Genomic DNA, 12929 nt, shown 5'->3' with positions numbered 1-12929 from the left:
TTTCAGACCCAATGAGGGGTCTTGAGTCATAAAAATGAGATCTTGGTGCTTAGTTCTTCCTCATGTATGCTTTAGAAGGTCTTGATTTGTTAAGACGTTGGTATTAAGCACTTAATGAGCATGCAAAGTCATAAAATTGGAAAATTTCTGACTCTTAGTGGTATCTCAGCCTTGGATATGCTATTGGATGTATTAAGTCAAAGGATTAGTCTCTTAGTCGATTAAGAAGAGAACTTCTACGTATACAGGGCTTACCAAATGGTACGTTGCGCGTATGCAGATTTGGCCCCGATGCCTCGAACCTCGAGTACGCCCCGTATACATCCGGAGTACCCCCGTGTACGAAGCCGGAGTGGACTCGGATGGGTTGACTGGGTTGACTTGTTGATTTTGTCCTATTTTGACCAAGGGTATTTTCGAAAATTGCTATTAATTTAGAATGGAAAATGTTTTGACATTTAGGATTTAGGTTAATTCGTTTGTCGATGCTAGGAGTTATTCAGACTACAGTTAGATTGAGAAGTGAATTTTCCTCACTATACCCGTAGGTCGAAGGCACCAATTCCGACCAACTAGATTATGTATCCTGGACAGGATAGTGTTGTGATAGTGACATGATTCTTGTAGTTGTTCAGTAGATCCATATGATTATATATATTTGATGGCTTTGTGTTTGTGTTTGGTAGTTTCATATGTCGACATGTTGTGTTGGGTTGAGGCGGTCCTACTTTGTGTTGTAGGCCAAGATACTCAAGGACGACTGGATAGACTGTAGGCACTGCAAGATGGTCTAGTCGGTCAGGCAGCCCGTGGAGCGGTCCAGATAGGCTGTAGCCCTGTGAGGCGGTCCAGTCATGCTGGTGGCCCGTGGAGCGGTCCAGATAGGCTATAGGCCCTGCAAGGTGGTCCAGTCATGCCGAAGGCTTGTAGAGTGGTCTAGATAGGCTGCAGGCCCTGTGAGATGGTCCAGTCAGGCTTGATGTTCATATTGTATGCTTGTTTGTTGTGGTGTGCTGGTATTTTTGGGGAACTCACTAAGCTTTGGCTTAGATTTTTAGTTTTTAGTTTCGAGGTACTTTTGAGGATCGTGGGAAAGCGAAGGCGTGATCATACACAACTTCATGTTTTTATGTCTTCGGGTCTTGGGTAGATACTAATTTGAAATAATAATTTTGAAACAATGACTCTTTTTGTAAACATTATTGATTCATTGTTGGTTTTCAAAATTTAAATTTATGGTGATTTTTGCTGGGTTTTGAGCATTACATCGATCCTATGGTGCACATGCAAATCCTAAAGCTTTGGATCTAGTTTATCTAGTTTATCTATTTGTACATGCAATAATCATCTGAAACTCATAAACCCTAGATCTAGCATACTATAATCGAAATTAACATATGAATAGGGTTAGTAAGCTTACCTTGATTGTTATGTAGCAATAACAATCATAAACCTCCTTGATCTTGACTTCTGAAAGCCTAAGTGTTGCACCTCTAATGGAGTCACAAACACCACTAGCAATAAGGATGGACAAGATAGAGAGGGAAGAGGCACAAAAACGTCCAAGATCTTCCAAGAAAGTTTAGCCACATTTTTGGGAGCCTTAAGTGTCCTTATATAGTTGAGGCTTCTAGGTTTATCAACTTGGAAACCCTAATCCAGTTGCTTAGTCCTTAAGCAGCCCAAATATCCTTCCAGAAGGCCCTTTGGACGATTTCTATATGGACTCACATATAGAATTCGTCCATTGCTTCTTTATGGATCCTAAGCCCAGCTTTGTAACTATCTTATAATTACAATATTAGTCCCCTTATTTAATTAATCTCTTTTGACCACAAAATTAATTCTTGATCAATATTAATTAAACAATATGATTTCTCTTTTAATATATTATTCAGATAATATATTAATAATTCATAATTAATCCTCTTTCTCCTTAATTCATCTTACCATGCTCATAACCGGGTCAAGTACATACCAAAATAGTTATGGGCTTAGACACCTAATCCAATAGTCTCCCACTTGGATAAGTCTAATAACTATTTTGCAAGTACGACTTCAGAACCTGATTAGCAATTGTAGCTTTCAAAAGCGGCTATCAACTCTGATCTTATCAGTAACGTGTCCTTTAGATAAGGGATCATATATTCCTCCATTCTAGATATCGTATAGTCATGAGACATGGATTATAATCATTCTTTTAGTCTATGTGTTGTTTTCTGATTTTCGATTTATGACGACTAATAACAGACTATAATTGAAAACATCAACTTAGTCCAGGCTTGGCCAAGCGCTTAGGGTGTCATCACTAAATCATCGAGGAGCCCACAGATATAACTTTTATCCCACATTGAGTAAAAGGAATGGATAAACTTCGATTCAAATGCTTGCTTGTACTTACTCATCAAATCAAACACAGCAATATGTTTTATATCACCAAGTTACTGGTACGTTTACATATTTCAATGTGAAACCGATTTGTAAACTACAACTCACATGTCTCCGTCTTAATAATATAAGATAATATCGTCTCACTAATCACTAGTGATAAAATCCATGAAGTGATTCAAGTGAGCGTGGGTTTAATCCAATACTTAAATCTTATTTCAGGTGTACTCATGAACACTGCAACAGACTTTTTCTATGTCTAAACATTTTAGACAATCTACAGTCGGATTCATGACAGTCTAGCTTCAATACCTACGTGCAAAGTATTTATCGATTGTAGATGGTTTAAATAATCTTATTATTCGGAAAGTCAAAACAAGCAAAGTGAAACACAAGAATAATCGAATCTAATATGGACCCAAACTTTTGAGTATAAATAAAACACCTTTTATTTAGTCATCATATTGATTACACATTATTCATTGTATAATGTTTCAGATAATCAACTTATTACTTGAATTTTAACAACAATTCTCCCATACTCCAAGCATGCACACTATGTTTACCTACGGTTCATGTTTTGTGAAATAGATCAATTGAACACATTTCCAATGATACTCATTTCACAACTCCTAATCCTTATCATAAGTGTAAGAATACCAAATTCTTGTCACTATTAGAATATGTTAGGTTCTAACATTTTATGCAGCGATCCTTTCGTAATGTCACAGCACCAAAGCCACCAAGACTTTGCTAATGATATTACAAAGTGCTTTATTGGACATTGTTACAAGGCAATTCCATAGATATGAAGTCTCACATTCAAAGTGCATTCCTTTGAACATCCTTCTTGCATAAAAGTTTCTAATCTAGACATAGATTCTCGACGTCCAACTCCCAATATGGAAACATTTCCATATTTAGCATACGAAAACTCATTATTAATAGAATCATATCTAATCATAATAATGTCATTATGGTCCATTCGTTACTATACTTCCAACTGCCCACAAGTGACCAATCCTTGGCGAACCTTAGATTGTCCTTGACAGTTGTTTAATTATTTTAGTCATATCCGATTCTGGTCTTTTTCCCTCCTAATGACTTAGGCATTTGGAAAATTTAGAACGGTCGAATATTACAACATATGCAATTGATCATATACCGAAAGTGTATGGGACACGATTCATGAAAAACATGATACTCTACTAGTTTCTTGCTATAATATTGCCATATATAGAATTCTTTTAAGTTGAACCTTTTCAACATAACATCCATATGTCCTTTGACTAAATTTAATTAAAATTTATCGATCCAATCTTTTATATTTTTGAAATGAAGTATAATATTATCTCCCTTAATTATAGCAAAACAACTTTTCAACCCCTGCAACTTTGCAAAGTGATACTTTTGTTTTCTATAATTAATATTGCTAACTTGCAACACTTAAAATAATAATCATGCTCCCATTAACATGATAATTATATCCATACTAGCATAACATTTATGCTCCCACTGGCTTTGACACGTATTCAGAAAACAGTTGGACTTCTAGAAATCAATACTTATTGACTTCCGAAGTTCATATTTATAATAAGATATGCTTCGATAAGCCTCTATCTAAGCTTCTCAAACTCATACACCATTCCTTAGATAACTCATATGTATGTCTAAACTAATACAGAACTTATAGCAATAAGTCCTACATGTTTAGACTAATTTCCAAATCTCATAATTCGAACTATGAAGAGGTATGCCGTAATCATAATCGAATTTGAGAACACAAATATCACAATTGCTATCTCCTTAAAGTCTTTCTTAGTGAAAGATTTTCCTCACTATCATTTTCATGAAACAGAGAGAACCCTTATGACACTTATATTTTTTAGTGTATGTGCTCCTATCCATGTGAATTTTTCATAACCATAATCATAAGATAATGTTTGCGACAAATCCAAAGTCTTATGGACAGGATTGTTCATTCTTAATTTCGTGCTATGAAGTGTCCTACCATTGCTTCAAAGTTATTTAGCAGGTCACCTATACTAGCCAATGCACTTTCATTGAATAAGGTGCTTGCCTTTATGTAGTCAATTAAGAAGTCGTAGAACTCAAATGCATAAGTAACTTTACTGGAATGGCATAGAAACAAAATTGTGTCAACTAGTGATTCACAATAGGTTTACGCTTGATTACTTTTTGAAACCTTTCAAGATCTTTAAGACTCCCACTGACCTCTCAACATATAAGATTCTTATGTCAAGAAACATTTCTTTTCAAACAAATATTCAAGAGTTAGTGCGGTTTCTTATCAAGATAAACACCTCACACAATTGGTCCTAGTTGGTCTTTGTCTTATCCAAGACATCACAACTTACCAATTTCAAATGTACAAGATCAAGAAACTTTTCTACTCCATATTTGATTAGTGTTCTTCAACCTTTTCTTAAGATTTTGTCACTCAAGTCACAATCTTGAAGTATTACTCTAAGACTCAATTTTGGAACGACGTATCTCATCCTTTTGATTTAACCATTTCAACAATTTTCGGTTCCTCTTCTTAGTCATACTTATGCACTAAGGTGTCCTTAGAGGGTCAATTGTGATACGGTTTCATAATCACTAAGATGATCATAAAACATGATACTTAAGTACTCTCCCTTCTTTTCAAATTGGAGAAACTTTTATCTTTCTACCTAATTGATTCTTCTTATTCGTTTTGCTATTCATTGCAACTTTTTCAATGATTCAGAATCACACTTAATCTTTTAAGAATAACCATATTTACTAAACTTTTAGTAAATCATGACGAATAATCTTATCATTTTTGTGGTTGACTTGAATAGTGCACAACATTGTGTTCTAGTCCTTTAGACCTTCACTTGACTCACTTACTTGTGTGAGTAAGGAATAAGTCTTAATTTCCCAAATACGAAGGTTCTCATTCATCACACAATACAAGTTGTATGATTCCAAGTTTCCATCCAATTGAAACTTAGGCGATGATAATCTTTCCTTATTTGGTAAATTTCTGACACTACCACAAATAACATAACTAAGAATCACATCCATTTCAATATTGCTAATAATAGAAACAAATATCAATTTTCATAAATTCCATTGCAAGGAATTATAAATAAGACAAAAATCAAAATTTATTTTATTTATAAAAACGCGGAAAAACTTGCCCTTATAATGCAATTCAAATGAAAACTATGCTATTACATTTTCCTAAGCAGTCTATCATAACTCTCTAAGTAGCAGCTCAAAAATCCGATCATCGAACCGTGCGATCGAAATACATTTCTTCGCAATCAGACTTAGCTAACTTTTCCTTTAAGCTTCCTTTCTTTTCTTTGATCCTACAAAACATCAAAATGTAATCTTATCACATCATATATTAAGAATCTACAAATAGGAACTTAATAGATTTAGATAATGGATTTTACCCGAAGCAGATTCTTACATCTTGACTCTCCCATCCTTACGATCTCTCAGGTAAACATGGCAGCTTCGCATCCGATGCCCGTTCTCTTGGCAGTAGAAACATATGGAATCTTCCGGAATGGTACACGGGACTATCTCAAACTAGGCCTTTCTCTTGCGTAGAGAAATTTTTTTTGGACTTCCAATGTTGCCATTGTCAATAGAAGGTTGGGACATTGATCAATGAGGGTCACGTCATCGCCTATCATATAATACTCTCTAATGAAATCACTATACGATTCAGGAAGCAATTGAAGAACCCAATCAACAACCAACTTCCTTGAGACCTCGACACCCAACATCCTCAACCTATCAATGTGTGACTTCATCCCTAAGCCATGTATCTTATTGCCAATATGGATTGAGTGACTTTGAACTTTTCAAGTCTTCGAACACGTGGGTCAAGGAGAATTATTGGAGGAGGTGGAGGAAGTGAAGCATGATTTCCATTTCCACAAAGGATTCAGGATGATCATAGTTTATAGACTTTGACATCTACAAGACGGGAGAAATTCAAGTTAGTTAATTGAGTCCATAAGAAAACACCCAAATGAGATATTAAGGCTAGGACCCAACACAATATTCTACAACTCGGAAGAGGGATTCCGTAATCTAGTTACACAACATTTGAAGGTAGGTAAATGACGATTTACCAATTTCCATCATGAAAAATGAAAAGGAAAATTAGGTTTTAAATGTTTTGAAACTCCTATATCTTTTAAGATTCATTGAACTTTTCAATGACATGTTTAATCTCGATTATGCCCTTCAAGTTTGTGATTGGGATGTCGAGGATCACAAACAAGGTGTGGATAACCATGTAAATTAGCTTGGTACTCTTGAAGATGTCTATCACCTAATCAGTGTGTAGGTTAACCACACACGCTCCATTGATCTATGATAATCTACGAGCTACCCACTTCCATCCTTCATTGGTTCCATATTAGTGTGCCGGTTAACCACACACGCTCCATTAATGACCAACAAGGTGCAATGTGCAATTTCATGCATTAGAACCAACTCCATATTTTTCCTAAAGTAACTAAGATTTTGGAATTTATAAAAGTGTTTAGTTATTTCGTATTTCATTATACTTATAATGGAAGGTTGTGTCCTATCCTACCCGTTCGGCTAACGACCCTCCACTTGTCAAGAGTGTGGTGCGTAAGAGTGGATACCCAATGGCGGTCATTTTACAGGCTGCTTCCTTAAACACCCCTTATAAATCAACATCGTGAATGAGGCCTACTAACGGTAAGACTGACTCTTTACTCATACATATATAATATTATACTTTTAATTTTATATAGTATAAGGGTGTATTTTACAATTGTAAAATACTAGGTGGCTTAATCTAATAAATTATATTTTTAATTTAATTAAACTTAAACCATATCATTATGAATTTTTTAACTCTCTTTTAATTATACACTTAATTAAAATAATAAAGTCATAAGGGTGTAATTTGAACTTCTCAAAACACTAAGGTTCTAAAATTTAATATTTCAAAATTAATACCTTTTAATTAAATTATAAATTCCAAAACTTGAGGGCAAATTTTAAAACTTTTCAAAAATATTTTAGATCAAATTTGAAAAACAATTAAATATCACATAATTAATAATTATCACATAATTTGACCTAATCTATTTTTCTTACAAGATAATTCAAATCAAAATACAAATAATTAATCTTTATCTTATAAAAAAGTTATTATCTTAAATTGACAATTATCCATTAATTTGATTAGGATATCAATTACCATAATTAAAAAATATGATTTTTATTTGGAAAAATAATTTATGGTAATTATCCAAACCAAATTTGGGAAAAAATTTGAAATTTTCTGTCAGACTGTGTTCACGAGGTGAACACGCTGTGTTCACAACGTGAATATCGTAGATTTGAAATTCACGATTTTTCAGCTTTGAATGATCAATCATAACATCAAATACATTAGATAAACAACCTAGGCTCTGATACCACTGATGGGTTTTGAGCATCACATCGTTCCTATGGTGCACATGCAAACTCTAAACCTTTGGATCTAGTTTATCTAGTTGTACATGCAATAATCATCCAAAACTCATAAACCCTAGATCTAGCATACTATAATCAAAATTAACATATGAATAAGGTTAGTAATCTTACCTTGATTTTTATGTAGCAATAACAATCACAAACCTCCTTGATCTTGACTTCTGAAAGCCTAGTACCCCAAGTGTTGCACCTCTAATGGAGTCACAAACACCACTAGCAATAAGGAGGAAAAAGAGAGAGAGAGGGAACAGGCACAAAAACGTCCAACATCTTCCAAGAAAGCTTAGCCACTGTATTGGGAGCCTTAAGGATCCTTATATAGTTGAGGCTTCTAGGGTTATCAACTTGGAAACCCTAATCCAGTTGCTTAGTCCTTAAGCAGCCCAAAGATCCTTCCAGAAGGCCCTTTGGACGATTTATATATGGACTCTCATATAGAATTCGTCCATTTCTTCTTTATGGATCCTAAGCCCAACTTGGTAACTATCTTATAATTACAATATTAGTCCCCTTTATTTAATTAATCTCTTTTGACCGTAAAATTAATTATTGATCAATATTAATTAAACAATATGATTTCTCTTTTAATATATTATTCACATATTATATTAATAAATCATAATTAATCCTCTTTCTCCTTAATTCATCCTATCAGTTGTTATGGTAAAGGCAACCTAAAAGGACCATGCTCATAATCGGGTCAAGTACATACCAAAATAGTTATGGGCTTAGACACCTAATCCAACAATTTTTTGGAGTGTTACAAGTTGGTATCATAGCCTTGGTTTGAGATAATTAGATGAACATTTGTGTGAAACCAGACTTAAACTGGGGAACAACAAAAGCTTTTAAATGATTTTCAAAAATTGTTTTCAAAATAACCAAGGAAGGATGCAAGGTGTATGATCAGTCGGAGCAAGAAAGTATACCCCAAGTTACCCATAATGTTAATTGTTATGATATGGTAGAACAACATGCTAGTTGTAGGATAGGGATCTTCAGGAATTGAATGACATAATTGTCTGATGTATGATGCCTTATTTACAATAGAGTTTTCTTGCTCATTATTGTATGAATCTTTCGGGTGCGAATTAATTGTTAATTGAATATGCTACGTCACATGTTTCATGGGTTGAATAATTTTATAGTGAAGGGTTTGGTCCTATTGCACAACTCTTGTTTGAGTCCAACTGTTCTAGGGTTGAATCTTTTAATCTAGGTTTATTTAAGTTATGTTGCATGTGATTGTTTTCATGTAGTAGTTAACTAGCACCAATGGGGGTCATTTGGTTGTTGACAAAAGGGTGAGATACGGGTTCTAGGATAGCCTAGGGAGTATGTACTGCTCATGTTGTGCTTTTTAGCAAGTGTTGCGAGTATCATTACGAGTGAGTATGGATGTAGTAGGCTAGTTTTGGAATGATTAGTCACTATCGAGAGAGTGAGGATATGATGTATGTGTATCCTAGTTGTTGATATTGTTTTGGGTGGTTGTGATGATCCTTGAAAAAAATACGGATAGGTGTGGAAGGTAGTATGGGCCTGTACTACTGAAAGCACATGACCCGTACGTATAGCAAGGAAGTCACAAACCCTGAGGGGTAGTCTCGTCATGTGGTTGTAGCAACATGTTTTATGGTATTTTTGATGCTTTCTGATTCGTTTTCAGTATGGAGTTCACGAGGGGATCTGGAGATGATAGCCAGGATAGGCAGGGGTTAACTGTTGATCAGATTCGGGAAATGATTACCAATGAGGTATCTGGTATGGTGAATTGGATCACTAACATGCTAATTGCTAAGTTCGAGGAACGTACTGCTGCTTTGCAGTATGTGAGAGGTGTTGCTGAGATGACTACTGGGGGAGATCTTGATGAGGGGACACGACTCAAAAAGAAAAGGATGGCTCATTCAGCAAAGGACGAGGAGTCCGAGGCTGTTGACTTGGGTACTGGAAGCCAAGGGAGATATGATATATGTGGGAAGTGTGGTAAAACCCATGGGTTTGCTTGTCACAAGTTCAAATGCTATAAAAAGTGTGGAGAGAGGGCATGTATTTCACGACTGCAAGAAGGATCCGATGTGTTTCCACTATCACCAGTTGGGTCATCTCAAACCGGACTATCCTACATGGGTAGCAGAAGGAGTGCAAGCCTCGATGTATGCCCTTTTGTAGGAGGTCAAGGTTGAAGCGTAAGAAATCACAAGTATGAAATTCTGATCCTCTATTAAAATTTGAAATAGCTAGCCATTCGTGTAGTAGCTTTTTAGAATTATTATGCTAGCATCTATAGGCTGTAATGGGTCACGGTTTTGTTTGGTGGAAAGGGCTCGACAGTACATTCAACATGGTTGTATGGGTTATTTTGTCTATATGGTTGATACACGGGTTGTCGACAAGACATCGGTTTTTTGATGTGCCAATTGTTAAGGAGTTTACTGATTTGTTTTCGGAGGAGTTACCCGGTGTGCTCACGAGAGGCTGGGTGAGTTCAGGATTGACCTAGTGCCAGGTACGACTTTTAACGACAAGGTATCGTTCTGTTTGGCATTGCCTGAGATGCAGGAGTTGTCCTCTCAACTTCAGGATCTGTTGGGCAAGCAGTTTATCCCACCAAGAAGTTCACCGTAGGGAGTACCGATATTGTTCATCAAGAAGAAGGATGGTTCCCACCGGATATGGATTGATTACCAGGAGTTGAGCATGTTGACAGTGAAGAACCATTATCCCCTTTTGCATATTGACGACCTCTTTGATCAGTTATAGGGAGCATCTTGCTTTTCTAAGATCGATCTGAGGTCGGGGTATCATCAGGTGAGGGTGAGAGAGGAGGATGTGGAAAAGACTGTGTTTCAGACTCATTAAGGTCATTACGAGTTCGTGGTGATGCCATTTTGGCTCACCAATGTGCTTGTAGTGTTTATGGACTTGATAAATCGGGTATGTAGGTCGATGCTTGATTAATCAGTTATTGTTTTTATTGATGATATCTTGGTATATTCCAAGACCAGAGAGCAGCACGAGGAGCACCTTCGAGAGCTTTTGGGAGTATTGAGACGGGAACGGCTGTGTGCCAAGTTCTCGAAGTGTGAGCTTTGGTTACAACAGGTCCAGTTCTTAGGGTATCTCGTTAACCAAACTGCGGGATTTTGGTCTATCCGGCCAAGATTGAGGTCGTAATGTAGTGGGAGGCTCCGATGTTTCCCTTAGAGATCAGGAGTATCTTGGGTTTGGCAAGATATTATCGGAGATTTATCTAGGATTTCTCCAAGATTTTTGTACCCCTCACTCGTCTGACGGAGAAGGGAGTGGATTTCCAAAGGGGCCTTGAGCAGTAGACAACATTTGAGACAAAGCGACAGAGGTTATGTGAGGCCCCAGTGTTGACCCTTCCGATGGGTGTCGAGGATTTTGTTGTATATTGTGACATCCCCATTTTCATGGTCAGAAAAGACCGATTTTGTTTATGCTTTGTTTAAAAATCAGAGTAATATTTTAAATAAAAGTGTTGCGGAATTTGTCCCAAAACAAAATATGATAAAGATTTATCAAAAGCATTTACGTAGAAATGTATTTCATTTAAAAAGACTCGAGATGTCATGTTCGTTACAGATCATAAGCATAAAAAATACAGCATATGCCTTACTACATTATTCCGTATTTATAGGCTTAAAATCCATTAATCTCTCATCCCAAGACATCACATCTATGCTCATGCGCCACTACCTGTAATACAAGAAACTGAGTGGGTCAGGCTTGGGAGCCTGGTGATCACATAGGGTTTTCAACCCACAATAAATAAGTTATTAGCTTTATCAAACCAAACAAACCCGATTACCCGTTCCCGTTATCCTCACTTTACGTCCCTAAAACATATAACACAAGGGACCTAGTCTAAGGACTATCATCGGGACGGACACTACTACTAAGGGGATTCCTTAGCAATAAATGGCCTTAACGCAACCATGTGGGGGGTGGAGTACATTTGGTGAGCACACAGTTCAAATAAACACACAGTTCAAATAAATACCTACAGGTTGCGAGCCTGCTAGTGTTCCACTGGACTGTCTAGAATAGTCCGTGGTCGTCATCTATACTCCGCTAGATGATTGGATCATCAATAACATCTATAACGAGGCCTCTCATTATTTTATTTTGTCACACATCAACTATTACATCTACCCATGTTTTACCCAACACATTTTGTAGGTATAAAATACAAATACAGTTTAAATCATTGAAAACATGTATAAAACATTCATCCAGCATAGATAGCAAGTATTCAGATAATATGCACACATAGTACGTAATTTATATAAAATACTTCATATCTATGTGTAAGCTGAAAGTAACTATGCACTCACTTGATTAGTTGGTGACTCGGTACTTGAACAGCACTTTGTTATCTCAAAACAAATTTTTTCCTGGACCAAAACCTAGTAATAATACCATTAGAGTTTAGTTTTAACGTTAATCACGACTAATTAATAGTCTAACTATTATTACTATTATATAAGCGTTAAATAACACTCAATATAACTCATAATAATAGCCCAAATAATTATTTTAAGGTCCTAATAATGTTACTATAATTCAATAAAGGCTATATTAAATATAGTATAGGCGTAACTCACTTACAGCGGGTTTTTATTAAAAACTGGGCTTCGCTGGAGCAGCGTTTCCGAGCCAAAAGCTTTTCTTCTCGGAGCCGTCGGGTGCTCCGGGGCTTTCTTCTCGTGATAGGTAGGTTCCCTAGACTTGGGAGGGGTTTAGGGAGGTTAGAGAGAAGTTAGAGAGAGAAAGAAAGGTTTGAAGGTGTGAGGAAATTATGAAGAGTTCATCTCTTATTTATAGGAATTGTATAGTAAAGTATTATCCAAGCTTCGTCCGTAACTTTTGCATACGAGCTCCCTTTTTGTCTGTCTTTTTACCGTTGAGTTCCTATTAATGAGACCTTCAACTCCCATTTGGACCTCGTTGGCTAATTCTCATTCTATCTCGGATTTACAAAACTG

Source organism: Lactuca sativa, chromosome 7, assembly GCF_002870075.4.
Source record: "Lactuca sativa cultivar Salinas chromosome 7, Lsat_Salinas_v11, whole genome shotgun sequence".
Classification (NCBI taxonomy): Eukaryota; Viridiplantae; Streptophyta; class Magnoliopsida; order Asterales; family Asteraceae; genus Lactuca; species Lactuca sativa.
The sequence above is the reverse complement of the archived record's forward strand: the minus strand, read 5'-3'. Positions refer to the sequence as shown.